Here is a 22,091-nt window from a genome sequence, read left to right on the forward strand (position 1 = left end):
CTTGCAACGGATCAATAGTTGATACAGGCGTGGATCTAGGAAGGGCGAGGTCTTGACAACCCCCTCCCCCCCTTTCCTAAAACACTTTAATAAAGGCGTTATTTGTTTCTGGAAGATCTGTACCGTAGTGTCTGTAAACATACGTATGATGATGACTAAGAGCAGTCGCGCTAGCGGTGACTGGTGCGCAGATGAATCGTGCAGTTGCTGGCAGTGGACCGGCCTGCGCTAAGTGGATTTGCTGACAAGCGAGTAGGGGTGTGACGTTGCTCCCATCTGCCAACAGCCTGCTTTTATACTGGGCGCCGCCAACGCGGACATACAGTTTTTAGAACCTCTTCCGGACATGTTTCTGCTTGCTCATTACGAAATGGTGACCTTGACGTGAGAAGAGAACGAAATGGTAAGGCAACGTGAATTCGTGGAACGGTTACAGGGCGCCTGGTGGCCCAGGGGGTAGCTGATGAATGTTTCCCGGAATTGTGCCGTTAAGAAAATTTGCCACTCATTTGTACACCACTGTAATTTATTAAGTGTTGGTGCCGATTCACCTTCTTCTGGTCTCAGGACCAGCCCACCTACGTAGTTCGTGGAACTGTAAGACGCAGCATACGATTCGGCAAGTTTCATGTCCACAAATTACTAATAATTTGAAAGATACGACATACAATTTCATTAGGTTTGGATGTACGCATCCAGATATCTCATATCTAGCTAATAACTGAAAATAAAAATGCGTTTAAATACGATCCTGTAACAATTTGTCGTTCTGTTGTGTTGCGTAAAGTCGAAAGAAACGTTCACTTCCAGATGCTGTGTGACCCAGACGATTTCCTTACGAATTAAGACAAAATTGTATCGCTGACCTAAATCCTTCCCAGTGAATGTGGAAATGTTTCAATGATTCTCTCCAACCTGAATTTCATTCACGAGATACGGTTAGTAATCCATAATCTTGCACTACTGAGTTGAATATGACCGGAAATATCTTCACACAAGAGTACTCATTGCACGCAATACGTTTACAAACGTTTATCCACGCAGAGTCATTGTAGTATACTAGCCAGCACAAATAATGGCTGTCGGAAATCGCAGTCAGAGTTAAAATATTTTACAGCATTGAGGTAAAATGCAACATGCCATGTTTTTCTTTTAACCATGGAAACACGCAGAGGACTAAATATTACTTGAAAACTAAAGAAACCGGTTTTGTCAATAATCTAGATCTGTTCCGTGAAGGCACAAAATCTTTTCCGCAAATAGTGTATGCTGGTATTATCTATAGATATAGTACATCAATAGGGGGAGGTGCGTAAATGGTTACTGCACTGAAGAAACAACGTGTACACTTTATACGTAACATGTTTCATGTTCGAATACATGTGTTTTTTTTTCTTCTTCTTAAGAGACACTTTCTTGCAGTTGAACAGTTTGTTGCCTATGAAGTCGTCCATTGCGTTTATGAAATAGATTTCCATGGCCCACAGCTAGTTTCTCACAGAAGATGTGACACAGTGTTGGCTGTAAATCAGTGAGAATCACATCGGGTGGAGAATGACTTCCATAGAGCCGAAAACTTAAATTTACTAATCTGTTTGGCATAAAGCACTCCGCCTCCAGGTCACAAGTGGCCCCAGCACACCGCTCTCCCGGTCGTTATGATGGTTTTCTTTGACCGGAGCCGCTACTATTCTGTCGAGTAGCTCCTCATTTGGCATCACGAGGCTGAGTGCACCCCGAAACATGGCAACAGCGCATGGCGGCCCGGATGGTCCCCATCCAAGTGCCGGCCACGCCCGACAGCGCTTAACTTCGGTGATCTGACGGGAACCGGTGTATCCACTGCGGCAAGGCCGTTGTCCTGTTGGACATAATATGTCAGAATTGTTTACACAGTTTCATTGGCAGTTTGTCGCGGCAAGTTAGGTCTGCAATCGCCCCATTCGTTCTGTAATAGCCGGTGACAGTACACGAACAAGGTCAAATATGTGCACCTCATCGCTTTCACGTGAGTCAAATTATTCAGGCGCCATACCTCATCGTCAAAAGGCTATTCGTGACCATTGGTCTTGTGGAAGAACGGATGGTTCAAATGGTTCAAATGGCTCTGAGCACTATGGGACTTAACAGTTGTGGTCATCAGTCCCCTAGAACTTAGAACTACTTAAACCTAACTAACCTAAGGACATCACACACATCCATGCCCGAGGCAGGATTCGAACCTGCGACCGTAGCAGTCGCGCGGTTCCGGACTGCGCGCCTAGAACCGCTAGACCACCGCGGCCGGCCGAAGAACGGATGTCGTGGCATTGTATAGTGGTAAGGCATTCCTCAGCACACTGCGTAACGATGGATAAAAGGTTGTCAAGATACTGGAAATGAGTAGGGGCGTGGGAACTGGTCTCTAGCATGTTACAGCACCTGTCTAACATAATGAACTTGTCAACAAGACGCCGTAAAATCCTGTTTTAAAAGCAGTGCAGTTGAAGTAAACTACTGAGCTTCGAGGGTCGGTGGATGCGGTTCGGCGGCGGCTTCGGGGTGCCGGACTTCTTAGAAAACGTGTGACCATCAAGGCGAAGCTCCGGGTGATCATCGACTCTGCCGATTAGCGCATCTCTAACGACTTCGTTGTCGACGGTCTTTGAAACCTAATCTTCCTTCTTGTGCCGATTAACGTTTGCCGAGGACAGTTCCAATTGCGACTGGCGGAACCTGATTTTTCCGACGAATAGATATTGTCCTCAATCAATGATGGTGCAGTACGAGTATAGAGGCGGCAAGATGCCCATTTCGATTACAATACAATACGACAGCGGCCGTGTGTCTGGGGCAGCTGGCGGCTGGATGTTTATTTATTATGAGTAATATTATTATCCTGTCGGTATAATAACTATATCCCGAGGAAGTAATATGTTTCCAAGATGATCAGCATCCTATACACATATTAGCGATAATGCAGGAATAGTTTTCAGAGCAGAATGAATTTCTCTTCTCCACTGGCTTTCTTTTGCTCCACGTTTAAACTCTACTGAAAACGCAAGAGCAGAGACGAAATGGACAACGAAAAAACTTTGTTGACCCCGCGACAAGAACCCATGATGACCTTTGGAACGTCACCCTGGCTGCCTGGGAGGACGCAGCAGAAAATAAGAGTTTTATTACCAACCTCAAAGATCCCCTTTCTCGCAGGTTACGGAGAGTTAGTGATGTCGAAGGCTTTAGAAGGGGTGTTAAATGGTAAAGTAGCCACATACTGTGCCCTCTTGAGGGTCGAAAATATTTTAATAATGACCGGGAACTGTTCGTTCTATTAATTTCGTTTTTTTACTGATTAAACAAAGTAAAGGAGTAACGCAAAAAAATTGCAGTAAGCCAGTTACTACCAACATCTTGTCGTCAAGTAGTTGCCGATTATGCCACTGAGCTAAGAGTGCATCATGCCACAACTGCCAACATTTCGATACTTCTTACCGCTCTTGAACACTGCCCACAGCCAACACTGCCACAGAGATGGAGTACAGTGCTGGTGGAAGCAGATGTGTTTCGCAGTACACCGTTCAGCCGACATTGTTGAACACGGGGTTCTACAGCAGACGATCTCTACTTGTTGCTATGTTGACCAAGAGACGTCGTCAGTTATGTTTGCAGGGAGCAGAGGATCATCTAGATTGGTCCGTGGATTCTATTTATTTATTACATTGTACCTGTTACCTATAATTTAAACAGAGGCTATGTTTCTTCTCACGCAGATTAATAATATCAGCAGTAATTTTTTTCCTGCACAGGGTGTCCACATGGATACTCTCTCAGATTTCCAAATGCAATAAAAAAAAAAAAAAAAAGAAAATTCTATGAGACAGGTATTTGCCGTTTGAGCGTCTTGTACAAAAAGTTTTGTACAAAAAGTTAATACACTTCTACATGGGCTTCTTTTGTAACTCGTAAAATGTCTAGACGATACTGTACCTCAACTCCTGTGCGCACAAACATGTCTGGTATGAGGGACGCTGTTGCATCCGCAGTTCTTCTGCAGAGGTCGCCAGGGTCACACACAGACGAAGCACACAAAGTATCTTCCATGTAACCCCACAGGAGGAAATCCAGAGGGATTGTTGGGGTTGTTTTGGGGAAGGAGACCAGACAGCGAGGTCATCGGTCTCATCGGATTAGGGAAGGATGGGGAAGGAAGTCGGCCGTGCCCTTTGAAGGGAACCATCCCGGCATTTGCCTGGAGCGATTTAGGGAAATCACGGAAAACCTAAATCAGGATGGCCGGACGCGGGATTGAACCGTCGTCCTCCCGAATGCGAGTCCAGTGTGAGGGATTGTATCCGAAGATCGCGGTGACCACTTGGTTGATCCCTCACGCTCTATCCATCATTGTGGAAATGTTCTAATGTTCTGTCCAGGAGGTTATGAACGTGTAGACTCCAGTGCGATGACGCAGAATCCTGTTGGAAGATCACAGATAGCTGAAGGGGAGTGAGGGTCAGAAATTGCTCAGGCAGTCCAGATCGACAGTTTGATCGATGACGATATATGTGTTAACTATGTTGTCTTTTATCAGCACAAACCACACATTCACCTTTTCACTGTCTCTGAGATGTTCCCGTGGACGGTGAAGGTTTCCCAAAACACAGACGCGAATGTTATGCCGATTAACCTTCCCACATGCACGGAATGTTGCTTCATGAGAGAAAACTACGTTTCCAAGATATTTGGGGTTTTGCCCGATCCAGTGCAAGGCTTCAATAACAAATTCAGGCAAAGCTGAAAGTCGTTTCGCTTCAGTGCTTGCAGAATCTGAACTCTGTAAATCTGGAAGCGAAGTTGTTTATGCAGCGCATTGTCAACTCTTGAGCGCAGAATTTTTAATTCTTGTGATGCTCGACGAATTGGCTCTGGTGGGCGTCTTTTGAAGGTCTCTCTGGACTCCTCTACCATTTCATCAGATCTGCGTTTTCTGACAGAACCTGACTGTTTGCACTATCAGTGGCTAGAAACTTGTAATATTAAATTTTAATCCCCGTAAGACCTGGCGGACCCCTTTGAAAGGCGCTGCAGTCTGGAACCGCACGACTGCTACGGTCGCAGGTTCGAATCCTGCCTCGGGCATGGATGTGTGTGATGTCCTTAGGTTAGTTAGGTTTAAGTAGTTCTAAGTTCTAGGGGACTTATGACCACAGCAGTTGAGTCCCATAGTGCTCAGAGCCGTTTGAACCATTTGAACCCCTTTGAAATCCACGTCGGGCAGTTGTTTGAACAGCAATGAGTGATTTCATTTCCGGATATCACACCAAGCATTGGCCTCCCTCTTGAGGTGTAGTCATTTCTGGGAACTATTTCACACCTCCAACGAAACGAAAGGAATCGTTTAGGAAAAAATGAACAGAATTTTGAGTTGCTGTACATGATAAGTCCAACCGAAAGTATCGATTTCTCATAGCCTTTTTTAATTGCATTTGGAAAACAGTTAGGTGCAATACACGTTATTACACCCAGCACAATATTACTTCCCATGACAATAACTACTTCTACGACTAACGACTACACCGACTACCATACCTATACCTATCACTATTATTGCCCTATCAGTCTCATTTAGTCGCATGAATCACGTTTCCTTTTACATTCAGTCGATGGTGTTGTCCAGAGAAGCCGTCATTAAGGGGAACGGTTCCTCGAAACATGCACCGCCCTGAGGATGCAGACTGCTACGGGCAATATTGTGCTAAAGAGGACATGCACCTAGGATTAGTACGGACCTACAGTAGTAATCGAACGTACCATGACAGCTTCTTCCCCGACGTGCTATACCTTCCGGCAGGATACCTGTCCGTGTCACTAGGCCAGAATCGTGCCTAAAGTGGTTTTAGGAGCACGATAGTGACCTCAAGATTATGTCTTGGCCACTAAATTCGCCTGATATGAACGTGACGGAACACACCTGGGACGCTTTTGGGCGCCTGGTCTCTGGCCAGTAAATTACGGGGACTTCGTGGCCAGTGCGTACATATCTGGTGCCACATACTTCCAGAAACCTACCAAGCGCTTGTCGAATTTATGCCACGCAATATGGCTGCTGCATTACGCTCCAGAGGTCCAGTAATACCATATTAGGCGAGTGGTCATAATGTTTTTGGTTCGCCACCGTAGCTGAGTGGTCAGCGCGGCTGACTGTTTTGCGGAGGGTCCAGTTGGATTTCCGGTACTTCCGGGGAGTTTTCCTAGGTGAGAGAACTTGTAGGTGGTGCACTCGGCCTCTTGAGGCCAACTGAGGAACTACCCGATCGAACTACAGTTCAAGAAACCTGACAGCGTCTGGTAGAGCGGTGTGCTGACCACATGCCCGTCCGTAGTGCATCCGATGATGCCATTGGCAAAGGATGACACGGCGGTCTCCTCCAACTACAACGGTTGGGGAAGGAGATCTCTTTCTGCTGGGTACCAGGGCACATGGGTATTGCGCGGAATGAAAGGGCGGATGTAGCAGAGAGGTACGTGAATTGTGATACTCACTTATTTCAGTGTGTCATCCACCTGCATTCTATTTTCCCGCTGTTGAGGTACAGGGTCATGCGTCGATGGGAAGTGGAATAGCTGGAAGAAACAGACAATAAGTTGCGTCTAGAAAAGCTCACTGAGTGGCCATGGCGTACCTCCTTTCAGCCACGAAGTCGGGATGACTAGTCTTCGCATATGCTTCAGCCCTCTGACGCACGGCCGGCTGGGGTGGCCGAGTGGTTCTAGGCGCTACACTCTGGAACCACGCGACTGCTACGGTCGCACGTTCGAATCCTGCCTCGGGCATGGATGTGTGTGATGTCCTTAGGTTAGTTAGGTTTAAGTAGTTCTAAGTTCTAGGGGACTGATGACCTCAGAAGTTAAATCCCATAGTGCTCAGAGCCATTTGAAACTCTGACGCACTGCTCCTTGCTCCAGCGAGAGTACCCTCAAGCGTGTGGTGTTCCTGGCGTGCAGATCATTGTGAGCCACATTTTACTAGACTATGTTTTATTTTCGGACCAGAGGGCGGTGGCAGATTTGCAGGCAAGTCTGCTCTCTATTTTAAATGACATTGAAACGAAAGTGGTTAGACTTTTGAAGATTTTGTGATCTGCCCAACTTGTTTCTAAAGATTTTAGGGAGATACTCATAATTTGTTAACGGGGTGACTGAATCATCCGTGCTTTTTTTTGTAAGTGGTCAGTCCGTCACATATCCCTGGGCCATTGTTTTAGCCCCTCTGTGGTTTTACTTCTGTTTTCACACCAGAAGTAGGACGTTTCCCTATTTCTTCTTTGTTTTTCGGCGTGTGATACAGAATGATTGTGTGTCCCAACGCCGGCCGGAGTGGCCAAGCGGTTCTAGGCGCTACAGTCTGGAACCGCGCGACCGCTACGGTCGCAGGTTCGGAACCTGCCTCGGGCATGGATGTGTGTGATGTCGTTAGGTTCGTTAGGTTTAAGTAGTTCTAGGTTCTAGGGGACTGATGACCTCAGAAGTTAAGTCCCATAGTGCTCAGAGCTATTTGAATCATTTTTTTGTGTCGCAACGCGAGTGAGTGAGTAAATAAGTGAGTCTGACAATGTTTCTAGCCTTTTATCCACATTCATTTCTTTTAATATTTGCAAGGGTGGTGATAACTTCGCCGTTGAGCGTCCGTACACCCCAAAAACAACAACGACACAGTGGTCGGTTGGTCGCGATTAGGCCGTGAGGGAGAGAACGCGGAAATTTGTCTTTACACAAAGTTTTTGGCTCATCAGTGTAGCTGGGACAAACGGCGCACGAGCGTTTGAGTAAGAAACGAAAGAACAGGACGCTACGAGAGCCATTAGAAAGAGTTCTACTGCGACGCGCCGATTATGCTGTACAGATTGTGGACTTGCACGCCAGGGCTTCATACCGCAGCACGTTAAATCAACGAGGAGCAAAGGGCAGTAAATCATGAACCGGGCGTAATTAAAACTTTTGTTCTTTGTTAACCATCTGCGATCTGCCGTCGGCAGTAAAGCATTAAGTGCGATAGCGGGGAGGTGGCACGAATGCTCCACATTCGACGGTTCGTTATCAGACGGCGGGCCACGGCTAATAGGCCAAGTTTATTGCTCCGCACGAGGAATCGGGGAAGTAAAAGGGTGGGGGATCGGTGGGAAAAAGGCTCGACAGTACGGAGCCGGGAGGAAGCAGGCTCACGCAGGCCGGCGGCGATAAATATTCGTGTCCGGCCGTGGCGGCAATTAGGGAGACACGGCGTGGCGCAGTCAGGGCCCGTTTTCAATTTCGGGAGACGCGCGTCGCGTGCCCGCGGCCGCTGATACCGCACCAGACACGCCACCGCCGCCTGGAACGACCTGCCAGCCGCGACTCCCCAGCCGCGCCCGTCCGCTGACGTCTTCTTACACCAGTCTCAGCGCTGCCGCTGAGCACCGTTACGCTGTCTGTACGTCTGGCACCGTGCAAGAGATGGACTAAAACCTTGTACGGTATCGTGTCAGAACTCCCACGCCACGCGCCTGCGTAATACACTGATCAAAAGTATCCGGATCGACATCTACATGAGCGTACGGCATTGTGGGCCGGGAGTCCCCCATTCGGGGAAGTTCGGCCGCCGAGGACAAGTACTTATTACATTCGACGCCACATTGGGCGACTTGCGCGTCGGAGATGAGGATGAAATGATGATGAAGGCAACACAATACCCAGTTCCTGAGCGGAGAATATCTCCTGCCCCAGCCGGGAGTCGAACCCGGGCCCCTTGGCGTGACATTCCGCCGCGCTGACCACTCAGCTAACGGGGGCGGAAGACATCTACATCATACTCCGCAAGCCACCTAACGGTGTATTTGAATAATGACTAAACCAGCGTCTGTATTTGAATCCAACGTCATTTATTCTTTTTAACACATGCTACCAGTTTCGACACCAAGTTTCGTTCCGTACCTCCCGTGGGATTGTTATTGCCACGGAAGGTACGTAATCTAGTTAATTTTGGCCCTGTGAATTCGATTCTGTTCATTGCACACGAAAACGGTTGTGGATGGCAGGTTATGCTTGGAGACTGAAGGTGACGCCATTTGGTGTTGAAGCTGGTAGCATGTGTCAAAAAGAATAAACGACGTTGGATTAAAATACAGCCGCTGTTTTTGTTATCATGATTCAAGTACTTCGTGTCTGGCTGCAGTCCCACTTCCCTTGATGGATTACCAGAGGCCTAACGGTTTGTTGAAGGATACCTGGTACCACTAACTGATCCCCGTTCCCTGTTCCACTCGCGAATGGCGCTTGGGAAGAGTGATTGTCGGTATGCCTGTGTATTAGGTTTAATTTCTCGAACTTTATCGACGTGGTAATTTCGCGAAAGGAGTGTGGGAGGAAGTAATATGTCGGCCTACTCTCCCCGAAAAAAACAGTTATCTGGAAATTTCAATAAAAAAACCTCTCCGTGATGGCCAACGCCTCTCTTGTAGCAGACTAAACGATCCCGTGACGAAAACCGCCGCTCTTTGTTCGATATTCTATGCCTCTTCTATCAGTCCTACTTAGTAAGGATCCCACACTGATGAACAGTACTCAAGGATTCACTTCCTTCGTAGACGACATACGTGTCCTGATGATTCTGCCGGCCGCTGTGGCCGAGTAGTTGTAGGCGCTTCAGTCCGGAACCGCGCCGCTGCTGCGGCCGCAGGTTCGAATCCTCCCTCGGGCATGGATGTGTGTGATGTCCTTAGGTTAGTTAGGTTTAAGTAGTTCCTAGTCTAGAGGACTGATGACCTCAGACGTTAAGTCCCATAGTGCATAGAGCCATTTGAACCTCATGATTCTTCCTGTGAATCTCAGTCTGCCAGCTGCTCTTCCTAATGTTTGTTTTATGTGGTTATTCTACTTCAGGTCGCTCTGGATAATTACTCCTAGGCATTTGACGGTGGGAACAGTTTCCAGCAGTTTGTCATCAACAGTATGCACTATTCATTAGTCGGTCTGCAAATCGATAGTGTCTCCTGGCGTTGCTGCTTTCTATAGACAACCGCATCGTCTGAGAACAGTCTTAAGGAGCTTCCGACGCTTCCTAAGGATAACCCTGCGTGATATGAAACTGACCACTGGATGTAGCGAGAGGCAAAACCATGCGTGTAAAAGGAAGAAGGAAAAATTGTGTTGTCAATAAAGAAATAGTAACAGAGAATTGGTCGATCAAGAGAGCTCATGTTTTCTGATGTCGACTAGTCACTGGATGTCAGCTGAGTAACAAATCAGTCAGCGATACTTCAAGCCTTTTACAGCCGCACAAGTGGACTGTTGGTGATGTAATTGCCAAGTTGAAACGCCAAGGAACAGCTACATCTAAACCAAGACCAGGAAGGCCTCATGCTCTGACGGATAGGGACCGTAGGGCTTTGGAGGGTGGTTGTAAAAAAATCGCATGAAGTTACCGGAAGGAACCAGTCGTGAGTTCCATAGTGCTACCAGCAGTCCATCTAGCACAGCGACTGTGCATAGAGAGTGAAAAAGAATGGGGCAGAATGTTCGAGCAGTTCGTCATTTCTGTAACCATGCTAAGCAACGCTTGAGGTGGCGTAAAGAGCGAAGCCACTCGACAGTGGATGACTGGAAACGAGTGGAGTGGTCAATCACACTATGTCCTGTGGCAGTCCGATGGAATGGTTTCAGTAAAGATGATGATTGTATCAGCATGGCAGTGCAACCTGTCATAAAGCAGCATGTGTGAGGCAATGGTTTGTGGACATTCACATGCCTGAAATGGATTGGTCGTCCCAGAACAGAATGGAACATCTTTGGGATGTTTTAGAACGTCGACTTCTCTGGTTACAGCTCTTGAGGAAGAATGGGCTGCAGACATTCAGATATAGCAGTCAAAGACATCCGAGAGGAGTTAAAGCTCTCATAAAGGCTAAGGTTGGACTTACCCCAAATTAATGTTCGCTAGTAGGTGTCCAGACACTTTTGACCAGGTAGTGTACACTGCTGCCCATTAAAATTACCGCACCAGAAAGGATAGAAAATAAAAGAACTTTGATGTCTCTTTGGAGGTTGTCGCGGCAAGTTATTGCAGAAAAATATTTACGGTTTTCTAGCCGCATAAGATAGCAGTATGCGCACGACGCTCTGGAAAGGTTGTGTCTCCTCTTATCTTCTCACGAAATTTTACTTATAGGGCATATATATTATAGTAGCAAGGCTACGTCATTAAAGCAGTTGGTAAATTGCGTTGTATACATAGAGCGAAATTTAGTATACGGAGCTTCTACATATGACAGCAGCAACGGCTCTAACTCGATTGCACATGGAGTCGAACTAAGCTTGGATGGCCGGCCGAGGTGGCTGAGCGGTTCTAGGCGCTACAGTCTGGAACCGCGCGACCGCTCATAGTGCTCAGAGCCATGTTTTTAAGCTTGCATGATAAATACGTGTACAACATACAACGCTGCCTCATGCCAGACTTCCTGTCGTAGTGGCTGGCAAGCGCTGGTGTGCCATTTCCTCGGTAACCCACAACCAGCAGTATATGGGACAACTGGAAAACGTGTTGCCTATGCAACGCCGAACACCCTCTCTATCGAGGTATGCCCGGGCAGCACGTGAACGTGCGGTCTTGCGTTATCTTGTTGAAAGATAACTTTTCGGAGACGTCGAAGGTAGGGCACACGCATCGTCATTAACACGATACAAGCGTAAGAAATGTTCTCCATCTTAAAGCATATGACCACGAAGGTGATCGTGTTACGTACCCAATATCAACCCACATTATCAAACAAGGTGCTGGACACACATGACGATATCTAATACAATCTGGCGATCACACATTAATTACGCCCATCGAGATGCGGTACTTCTGAAAAAAAAAAAAAAAAAACTACTCAGTGCAACTCCTGTGTCCAGGGTTGTCGTTGGCTGTAGCGCTGTCGGCGCCTCGTCATGGCATTTTCTGCTGGTACCAGACCGAAATGAACATTAAAGACAAAATACCCATGCTGGCTGTCTTAAGTCTTGAGGATGGTGGCGGCGAATCCTGTCGAATCCTCGATAATGTTGTCACAATTGACGTGGTACTCAGAGGGAAGCGAAGTCAGGGCGGTATCGTGGTGGAGCATAGCACACAGCAGAGCTGGCGATGTGGCCCGTGTCGGTCGTTCGGGCCGTGGGTGAGGGAGGTGAGTGTGGCGGCTGGAAGTGGCGGTCAGCGTGTTTGTGGGCGGCGTGGGAGGCGGCGCCGCGCACAAAGGCTTCTGCTGCGCTCTCCTGCCCCGTTCCCTCTGCTCGCCCCCTGTGTACCTGCGCACACCTGGCAGCCGGCCGCACAGGTGAGCCATTTACATCGCTGGCTCGTTTGTCAGTGCAGCACGCCCCGGCCGCCGCCGCCGCCTCTAACCCTGCTCTAATGTCCCACACATAGTTGCCCAGCCGGTCCGCAACATCGCCAGCTATTTGGCGAAACCATCCCACGCCCGCCGTATTTCATGGGGACAGTGACTTGCCAATACCTGCTATCTCGAGCACTGGAATGCTTCCTCTGAATGCTACAGATGGACCATTCACGGCGGCATCTCGCCCACCATTACCAGATTCCCCTCTTTTGTCGTCGATTTACACCTGCAGCATCAAAGGAAGCACTATTTTTGTTCACGTGATCATAGCACCGTCGTTTCTCCCACTATCCCAGAACTCTTCTTGTACAACTTCGGTGATCACACAAATTCGAGCAGTGATGTTGGCTGCTACCGCGAAGTCGAATATACGTCTGTTACCGCCATTCGTGTAGTCCAAATTATACGCTACTCACACGATTTTGCCAATCGATGTAATTACGCCAGAGCGCGTCCTGATCCACATTTTACACTCTCAGAAAGTCAAACTGGACTCTTACTCAGGAAATGAACATAGAGGAACAGATGCAGTGCCCTCCGCCACACACCGTTGGGTGGCTTGCGGAGTATAAATGTAGATTTACCGGGTGATCAAAATGTCAGTATAAATTTGAAAACTTAATAAACCACGGAAAAATGTAGATAGAGAGGTAAAAATTGACAGACATGGTTGGAATGACAAGGGGTTTTATTAGAACAAAAAAAAAAAACGAAGTTCACAAAATGTCCGACAGATGAGCGTCGTTTGCTGATAATCGTGTGCTCAGCCGCCACTTTCGTCATGCTTGGCCTCCCAGGTCCCCAGACCTCAGACCGTGCGATTATTGGCTTTGGGGTTACCTGAAGTCGCAAGTGTATCGTGATCGACCGACATCTCTAGGGATGCTGAAAGACAACATCCGACGCCAATGCCTCACCATAACTGCGGACATGCTCTACAGTGTTGTTCACAACATTATTCCTCGACTACAGCTATTGTTGAGGAATGATGGTGGACATATTGAGCATTTCCTGTAAAGAACATCATTTTGCTTTGTCTTACTTTGTTATGCTAATTATTGCTATTCTGATCAGATGAAGCGCCATCTGTCTGACATTTTTTGAACATTTGTAATTTTTTGGTTCTAATAAAACCCCATGCCATTCCAAGCATGTGTGTCAAATTGTACCTCTCTATGTACTGACTTTTTGATCACCCGGTAGATGTAGGACAATGCATTGCCTCTCATGCAAGGTCCTAGCGCAAGTGGTTGGCCGTTGCCTTTCTGCGACCTGTTATGAAGTGTCAAGAGCGTGTCTGCGTCGTGCCGATGACTGTGCTGAGTATGTATACAGTCTAATGTCGGGTTTATGTTATTATGCATGAAAGGAAAGGACATGGTGCAACTTGGTGCTGACATACATCGTACTTCTCTCGAGTAGCACCAAAGGGACCGCAGAGCTTAAAGTCCCTATCCTATGAATGTATCCCCATCAACGGCGTTACATGTCCTCACTTTGTGAGACATTACAGAGGTGTCTGGAATTTAATCCAGGATATGGGCGTAAAGATTGGTAATCAGGTACAGGTATTCAGGTAGAGAGGTGTTTGTAATTTAATCCAGGACATTAGCGCAAAGATCTGTAATCAGACACTTCTCTTCCTGTTGCTGGCCAAATTCTGGCAGTGACAATTTTTCACCACCAGGATTCGAACGACTTACCTCCGCGTCGACCGCTACTGCACAAGCGTGATTAGCGATCTCGGCTACGGAGGCGAGTGTTACACGCTGCATTTGTGATATTGTTTTAGTAGGGGCCACTAGCCAAGCTTTGAGCCATGAAAAAAGGGTGTCTATAATGCTGATTTAAGCAGTGATATGTTGGTTCAAATGGCTCTGAGCACTATGGGACTTAACATTTGTGGTCATCAGTCCCCTAGAACTTAGAACTACTTAAACCTAACTAACCTAAGGACATCACACACATCCATGCCAGAGGCAGGATTCGAACCTGCGACCGTAGCTGTCACGCGGTTCCAGACTGAAGCGCCTAGAACCGCAAGGCCACAACGGCCGGCAGTGATATGTGATTGCACTCCTCATCCGATCGCTGGATTGAAAACTAAACTGCCTTGTCTACATTTAGCTTCCCATCTCGTCGCATTCAACATCAGCAAGCGCTATTACAGACTGCTATTAAATGTACAACCCAGCACTGGTTTAGTGCAGAAACATTTCAACCATCTGGATTAATCATAATCACGGGATTCCAAACCCGTGCACTGGGTATTGTATAGCTCCGTGTTTACGTTCCCACACCCCTTTCGGCTTCCAGCTAATGAGCTTATCGGTAGGTAAGATTTTTATGTCAATAACTAGCAACCTGCTTTCTTTCAAGCAGTACGTTCTATAGCTATTATTTACTTCCTAATGTGCAGAAGAGTTTTGACTGACGTAACGGACATTTACACCAGTCCAAAAGCTCGTGACACAATATTCTGCTAGCGCACAAAACTTTTCCGGGAGGTTTATATCCAGTATTTAGAGAAACCCACTCATTCACTTAAGTTTTGTCGAAAAGAAACTACCCATTCCCTCCAAACTGACTTGACGCATTTGACTTAAACATGCTACGGAAACTCTAGCCGAGGTCTCAATGACAAGAAATTACTCTCATGCGGCCGTCCGCACAGTCACACAATTCGTAAAGGTAAGCTGCAAGAGGGCAGTGGTCCTTTGAATTTCGTATACAGACTCAACAGGTCGATGGTATTTAAATACAGCTATTGTGTAGGCTAGTGAGGACCCGCCAGATAAGCCGAGAGCGCTAATGCACTGCTCCCTGGACTCGGGTAGGCGCGCCGGCCCCGGATCCAACCGCTCGGCGGATTAACGTCGAGGGCCTGTGTCCCGGCCAGCCTAGATGTGGTTTTTAGGCGGTTTTCTACATTCCACTAGGTGAATACCGGGCTGGTCCCCACGTCCCACCTCAGTTACACGATCCGCAGACATTAGAAAACACTCTCGGACTATTTCATTGCTTACATTAGACGCGGACAGCTGGAATATGCTAATTCCGTCCCGGGGGGTATGGGGTGGCGACAGGAAGGGCATCTTGCCACCCTCTGACATTAACATCGCCAGATCCATAGTAACAAGGCCGACCCTGCATTGCAGTGGGACAAAGGCCCAAAGGAAATGACGGTGTAGGCCTATTTCCTCGCACTTATCAAACACATCTTGGAACTAGTGAGCCATGCGAATGGGAGCGTGATGTGATGTTCCATCCCATTATAGGGGCGATGCCCGAACTATTGAAATGAACTAATTATTTGAGATGATTTTATATATCATGTAAGCTATCTTTCAGTGTGACCAGGGACTGCACTGAAAATTACTGGATCTCTGTTGTGACAGTATTTCCACTCTTCCGTCTGATACGGTGTGTGACGGAGGTACTGCTGGTGCCACTAAATCATCTCCCATTCCCTGTTCCACCGGCGAATGGTGCATGGGAATTGTGGGAGGAAATGCTATGTTATCCGACTCTTCCCGGAAAGTACTCTCTCGTAATTTCAACAGTAAATCTCCTCCTGATGCTGAACGCTTCTTTTGTAACGTCTGCAGCTGGAATTTGTCGAACATCTCTGTAATACTCTCGCGCCTAGCAAAGAATTCCGTGACGAAACATGCCGCTCTCCTAGGGCACATTAAAACACAAAAGTAGTAGTGGCCCACCTCTTCACATATTTCCATTGGTTGGTAGTCAAGGTTCTAAGCTCTTTCCCCATCTGAAGCCTCTCCTTTGGACTCACCTGGGTTACAAAACGTTTGTCAGTGCAGCTCTACTGTGAATAGTTTAATGAAACTGGACTTTCACAAGTGGAACGCACGATATATCTGAAAAATACTTTTTTTTACTTACTTCATCGCATTTGGAGGTCTTTTGTTAGTTTGTCGGTTTCTACGCTTCATCGGAACCACTATTCTGCTACACTAGTAAAACGTCAAATATTAATCTAGCGCCCAACGTCGTTACCTAAAATCAAGTTCATTATAAGTGATGATGTATTTGTGTTTATTTTATTTATGTACGTCATTTAGCAATATTAAGGAGAGAATGCATTCTCTGCAGGTATTAATCTGAGAGATCAGGTCCATACAAGTGGTCGTGGTAGAGATGTAATGCCCTCATAAATTTAGTTTTTCTTTACAAAATTATTTTTTTAGTTTACTGAGTTTAGGAGGATCATGACGATACAGATAATTCATCACTGGAAATATTTGCAACAGTTGGTTTTGACAACACGGGTAACGAAGAAAACAGATGTAAGCAGATTACAAGGATGTGAAATGAAGTTCCTCATAAATAGGATAGGAGTAACAAGGACAGATTGGATGAGGAATGAAAGGGTATGGGAAACAGCAAAAGAGGAAGCCTTGCAGAGCAGGATAGAAATGTAAGGTCTAAGATGGTATGGGCACTTCTCCACAAGAAGATAACTGAAATGGAGATGCGAAGGAAACAACCAAAAGAAGACCAAGGAATAGATTGCTGAAATGTGTGAAGGAATGTATTGAAAAAAGAGACAAGGAGTCAACACAGAAATAGTTGGCATAACATAAAGAAGCGCCGCAAGTGTCTGGGTTGGCTGCTGTGACAGGACAGAGTCATACACTTGTGGCACATCAAGAAGTGCTGCGTGTATCTGGGTGGCCTGCTGGTAGCCAATCCAGGCACATGCGGGACTTCTTCATGTGCTACAAGTGTATGATTCTGTCTGGCTACAAAGACAGAGCTATATTTCTTTAATTTTCTACTCTCCCTTCCTCTCCGTCACGATAGTACGAAAACAAACGTACGGTTTGTCGCACAACCTCATTTCGTAACCTGTACGCTGTGGATCTAAAGATGTTAGCTTAGTCGTGCCGAGACTAGTAATCCAATGCACGCGATCACGGCAATAAAAGCTTCAATTCTGAAACATTCCTTAGATTAAAAACTATTAAGTTTAGTGGAAACAAAAGAAAAATTCGGACTAGGTATTAAAATCCATGGAGAAGAAATAAAAACTTTGAGGTTCGCCGATGACATTGTAATTCTGTCAGAGACAGCAAAGGACTTGGAAGAGCAGTTGAACAGAATGGACAGTGTCTTGAAAGGAGGCTATAAGATGAACATCAACAAAAGCAAAACGAGGATAATGGAATGCAGTCGAATTAAGTAGGGTGATGCTGAGGGAATTAGATTAGGAAATGAAACACTTAAAGTAGTAAAGGAGTTTTACTATTTGGGGAGCAAAATAACTGGTAATGGCCGAAGTAGAGAGGATATAAAATGTAGACTGGCAGTGGCAAGGAAAGCGTTTCTGAAGAAGAGGAATTTGTTAACATCGAGTATAGATTTAAGTGTCAGGAAGTCGTTTCTGAAAGTATTTGTATGGAGTCTAGCCATGTATGGAAGTGCAACATGGACAGTAAATAGTTTGGACAGGAAGAGAATAGAAGCTTTCGAAATGTGGTGCTACAGAAGAATGCTGAAGATTAGATGGGTAGATCACGTAACTAATGAGGAGGTATTAAATAGAATATGGGAGAAGAGGGGTCGTGCGGTAGCGTTCTCGCTTCCCACGCCCGGGTTCCCGGGTTCGATTCCCGGCGGGGTCAGGGATTTTCTCTGCCTCGTGATGGCTGGGTGTTGTGTGCTGTCCTTAGGTTAGTTAGGTTTAAGTAGTTCTAAGTTCTAGGGGACTGATGACCATAGATGTTAAGTCCCATAGTGCTCAGAGCCATTTGAACCATTTTTTTTTTGGGAGAAGAGGAGTTTGTGACACAACTTGACAAGAAGAAGGGACCGGTTGGTAGGTCCTGTTTGAGGAATCAAGGGATCACAAATTTAGCATTGGAGGGCAGCGTGGAGGGTAAAAATCGTATAGGGAGAACAAGAGATGAATACACTAAGCAGATTCAGAAGGATGTAGGTTGCAGTAAGTATTGGGAGATGAAGAAGCTTGCACAGGATAGACTAGCAAGGAGAGCTGCATCAAACCAGACTCAGGACTGAAGACCACAACAACAACAAGTTTAGTACGCGAACCTGTGACCTTACTGGAAATCTGTGAGCTCCGCCATGGCGATAGATCCCCAGAACATCTACTGCTGGTTCGGAGAACGTGCAGAGGTGTAGTACAAGAGGAAGACAAAAGTCACGGAGCGAGAGACCAAGCCGGTCGTGGTGTTCTGCGCAACCTTTGTAGGTAGCCGGAGGCCGGGCGCGAACCGGCTGCGGGTCGTGCGCTCCAGTTGCGCGGTATTTCACACATAAATAATTAAGGTTGTCAGGAGGGAGCCTTGTTTTCGTGGGCCGCCCCGCGGGCCCTGAATGGGCGCGCTCAAGGCCGACGGGAGCCCACAATGGCCGCGGGTCGCCCACCCTCCCGCGGCCTCATTCTTCCATTGTCGGGATGTAGCCAGCACGTCTTTCTTAACATTTCTGGCCGCTCTCCCCCCCCCCCCCCCCCCCCCTGCCCCACGCCGCCTCACGGAGGGCCGGCATTCTCCGCGCCAGATTTGCTTCATTAATGGCGTTATGAATGTGTCCTTTGTGGCGGGGCGGGGGCGGGCGCGCCCTTTGTCCCCGCGCAGGTAGTCACCGCGTCACAAAAATACCGGCCCTAAATTTTGAAGGCGGCTAAATAAATAGCGACGTGTTCGGGGCGTAGATTAAAATCTCACAGCTACCGAAAATATGCCCAAATTTCTGTTCTCAGGATGCGGCGATCGTGTGATAACCTTACTGAACAGGCATATTATCGGACGGAGGAACAAACATTGAACTGCTGAAACATGTGGCAGTTGCATTGGCTGTCACACTAGCACTTCAGCACTGCCAGTAGAAGAAAAGAAATTACGAAGATTAGGGTTTAACTTCCCGTGAACCAGGAAGTCATTAGGTATGGTTCAAAATGATTCAAATGGCTCTGAGCACTATGGGACTTAACTTCTGAGGTCATCAGTCCCCTAGAACTTAGAACTACTTAAACCCAACTAACCTAAGGACATCACGAACATCCATGCCCGAGACAGGATTCGAACATGCGACTGTAGCGGTCTCGTGGTTCCAGACTGTAGCGCCTAGAACCGCACGGCCACATTAGGTATGGAGAATTGGTGCTGTCAAGAGAACATAGTCGTTTACGGGGACTACTCTGAACACCGTAGAGTTATACTTTGTTTGGTTGGGTTGTAGGACACACGACCTTGCTGTCGTGCGATCACTCCGCCAGCTATAGGCGGCCTACTGTTCAACATGAAATCCAGAAGATGGTGCAACCTAGCATCTTACACGTACAGAAGGCATTGACCGTCGGGAAAGTAGCGTTGTGTGCGACAAAAGATCTGTTACTTGTATAATGTGCTACGAAGTCGCACTCACTAGCCGAAAGGAAACAGTGCAAGTAACAGAGCTTGCCTTTTCTAAATGAAGCTATCTTTCTCTTCCTTTCACGTTGAAAGAAAATTACTCAGATAATTCCTTGCGAAACCAAGAGCTGGCTCAAACCTTTAATGAAGAGGTGTCCAATCTTTTAGTTTACCTGGGTCACAATGGAGGAAGATGGGTGTTTTTGGGCCGCACACAAAATATTTAACTAAACACTGAAGGAAAAAAGAACACGATGGAGCAATGAGAGAACAGCACCGTGTCGTGGGAGTTTCAAATTGAAAATTTTCAGTTTGCCATTACTTAACACGACAGGAATTTAGGATTTTTAATTTTTTTTACCGATCTCACGTCTTGGGCCAGATTGATATTCACTTTGGATAGGCAACCAGTGTTAATGTGAATACGAGCCAATGAATCGACGACTGCTTGAACGCCAAAAGAAGCGATAAGTTAAAACTATGGAACAAACAGGTACTAGGAAGAGGATAAATCGAACAAGATGTATGGTCGAGCATTGACCACGTGACATGGGAATCTACTCGTAGATTTGATCCTCAGCGAGAAAAAGTGAAATATGGTTACGATTACATCAGCATTTTTACTGGCGATACTTGTGTACAAGAACTTCGGCTCCAGGATAGTGACTTGCTAGTGAGCTTGGACGAAGTGTCCCTCTTCTCTAGGGTATACAAGAACTTCGGCTCCAGAATAACGACTTGTTAGTGAGCTTCGACGTAGTGTCCCTCTTCACTAGGGCACCGCTGAAAGACTCCATCGACCTGATAAGCAAGAAATTCGACAACAACCTAACAAGGCTCTTCGAGTTCGTGCTCACCTCAACATACTTCCTGTTCGGCGGAAATTATTATGAACAGACAGATGGCGTGGCCATGGGATGCCCGCTTTCATCGGTTGTAGCCAACTTTTTTATGGAGAATTTCGAGGAGAAGGCGCTAGAACAAGCCAAACAAAAGCCAACTCGTTTCTTCCGCTACGTGGCCACATGGACGGGACAGCTTAAATGAATTTCTCGAACACCTCACCTCGCTGCACCCCAACATACAGTTCACGATGGAGGTGGAGCAGGATGGTGCCCTACCGTTTCTTGACGTTCTTGTGAAACGGAAACCTGACGGCAAGCTGGGACACAGTGTATAGAGAAAACCTCCACACACGGATTTGTACCTAAATGCCTTCAGTTGCCACCACAACTCCCAGCGTGAAGTCGTTTTGCGCACACTTGGTCACAGGGCACGATCGATCTGCGATCAGGAGAGCCTTCCAGCAGAACTGCAGCTCTCCGAGAAAACATTTCGAAAAAATGGGTACGACCAGAAGCAAATAAGACACACACTCAGACAAACTGCCAAGAGAACAAGAAGAAGAAACAGGAGAACACAAGTCTCTGGCGTGCACTTCGTTTGTCGGAAACATCTCAATAAAAATCGGTAGAATCCTGGGGAAACACAATGTGAAATGTGTATTCCGACTTCCTGCAAAAACCTTGACTCTACTGGGTTCAGTGAAAGATGACCTAGGCCTTCGAAAACCAGGCGTTTATCAAATTCCATGTCAGTAAGGAAAATCATACATTGGGGAGACAGTCCGCACTGTAGAAGAGAGGTGCCGCGAACACAAGCGCCATACCGAATTACGCCAGGCCACTAAATCAGCCGTGGCTGACCATTGTATAAAGATTGGCCATACTATGGACTATGAGAAAACAAAAATACTCTGTCAGTCCTCCTACTTCTGGGAGTGCGTTACTAAAGAGGCCATCGAAATCCCACTACAGGACGATCTAATTAATAAAGACAGCGGCCTTCAACTTAGTCAGGCTTGGAACCCTGCACTCAGCCTGGAGAGAAAGATGCGGTCCCAGAGATCGAGGACCGCCCCCGACGGCGGCAGCAGGGAGACTGCAGACCCCAGTTCAGACCCAGGCGCCGCTTCCCCCACCACCTCCAGTAGCCGTCGCGCCGGCCGCACCGAAGACACCAGGAGAGGAACGGTGGAGGAGGTAACGGCTAGTCTATAGGGTGCCGTGAGGAAGGGTGGAGGGGGTAACGGCTAGTATATAGGGCGCCGAGAGGAACAGCACAGCATTCGTCAGGAACCACCTGAAGATGGCAGTTTGTACGTCTGCCGAAATATTGTGGAGGAATTACGACGCTACCCGGTCGGCTACCCGAGAACTGTTCAAATTGGAGATACGCGGGGAAAACTTCAGATTGCATATCGGTATTGTATTACTTACTGCTCCTGCATATATTT

General features: G+C 47.0%; 1 pseudogene; it reads right to left on the bottom strand.

Moving 5' to 3' along the window:
* Positions 1 to 1,744: 1,744 nt before the first annotated feature.
* LOC124607606 lies at positions 1,745 to 1,861 on the bottom strand (annotated as a pseudogene).
* Between the last annotated feature and the right edge of the window lie 20,230 nt (positions 1,862 to 22,091).

This window comes from Schistocerca americana, chromosome 3 (genome assembly GCF_021461395.2).
Source record: "Schistocerca americana isolate TAMUIC-IGC-003095 chromosome 3, iqSchAmer2.1, whole genome shotgun sequence".
Taxonomy (NCBI): Eukaryota; Metazoa; Arthropoda; class Insecta; order Orthoptera; family Acrididae; genus Schistocerca; species Schistocerca americana.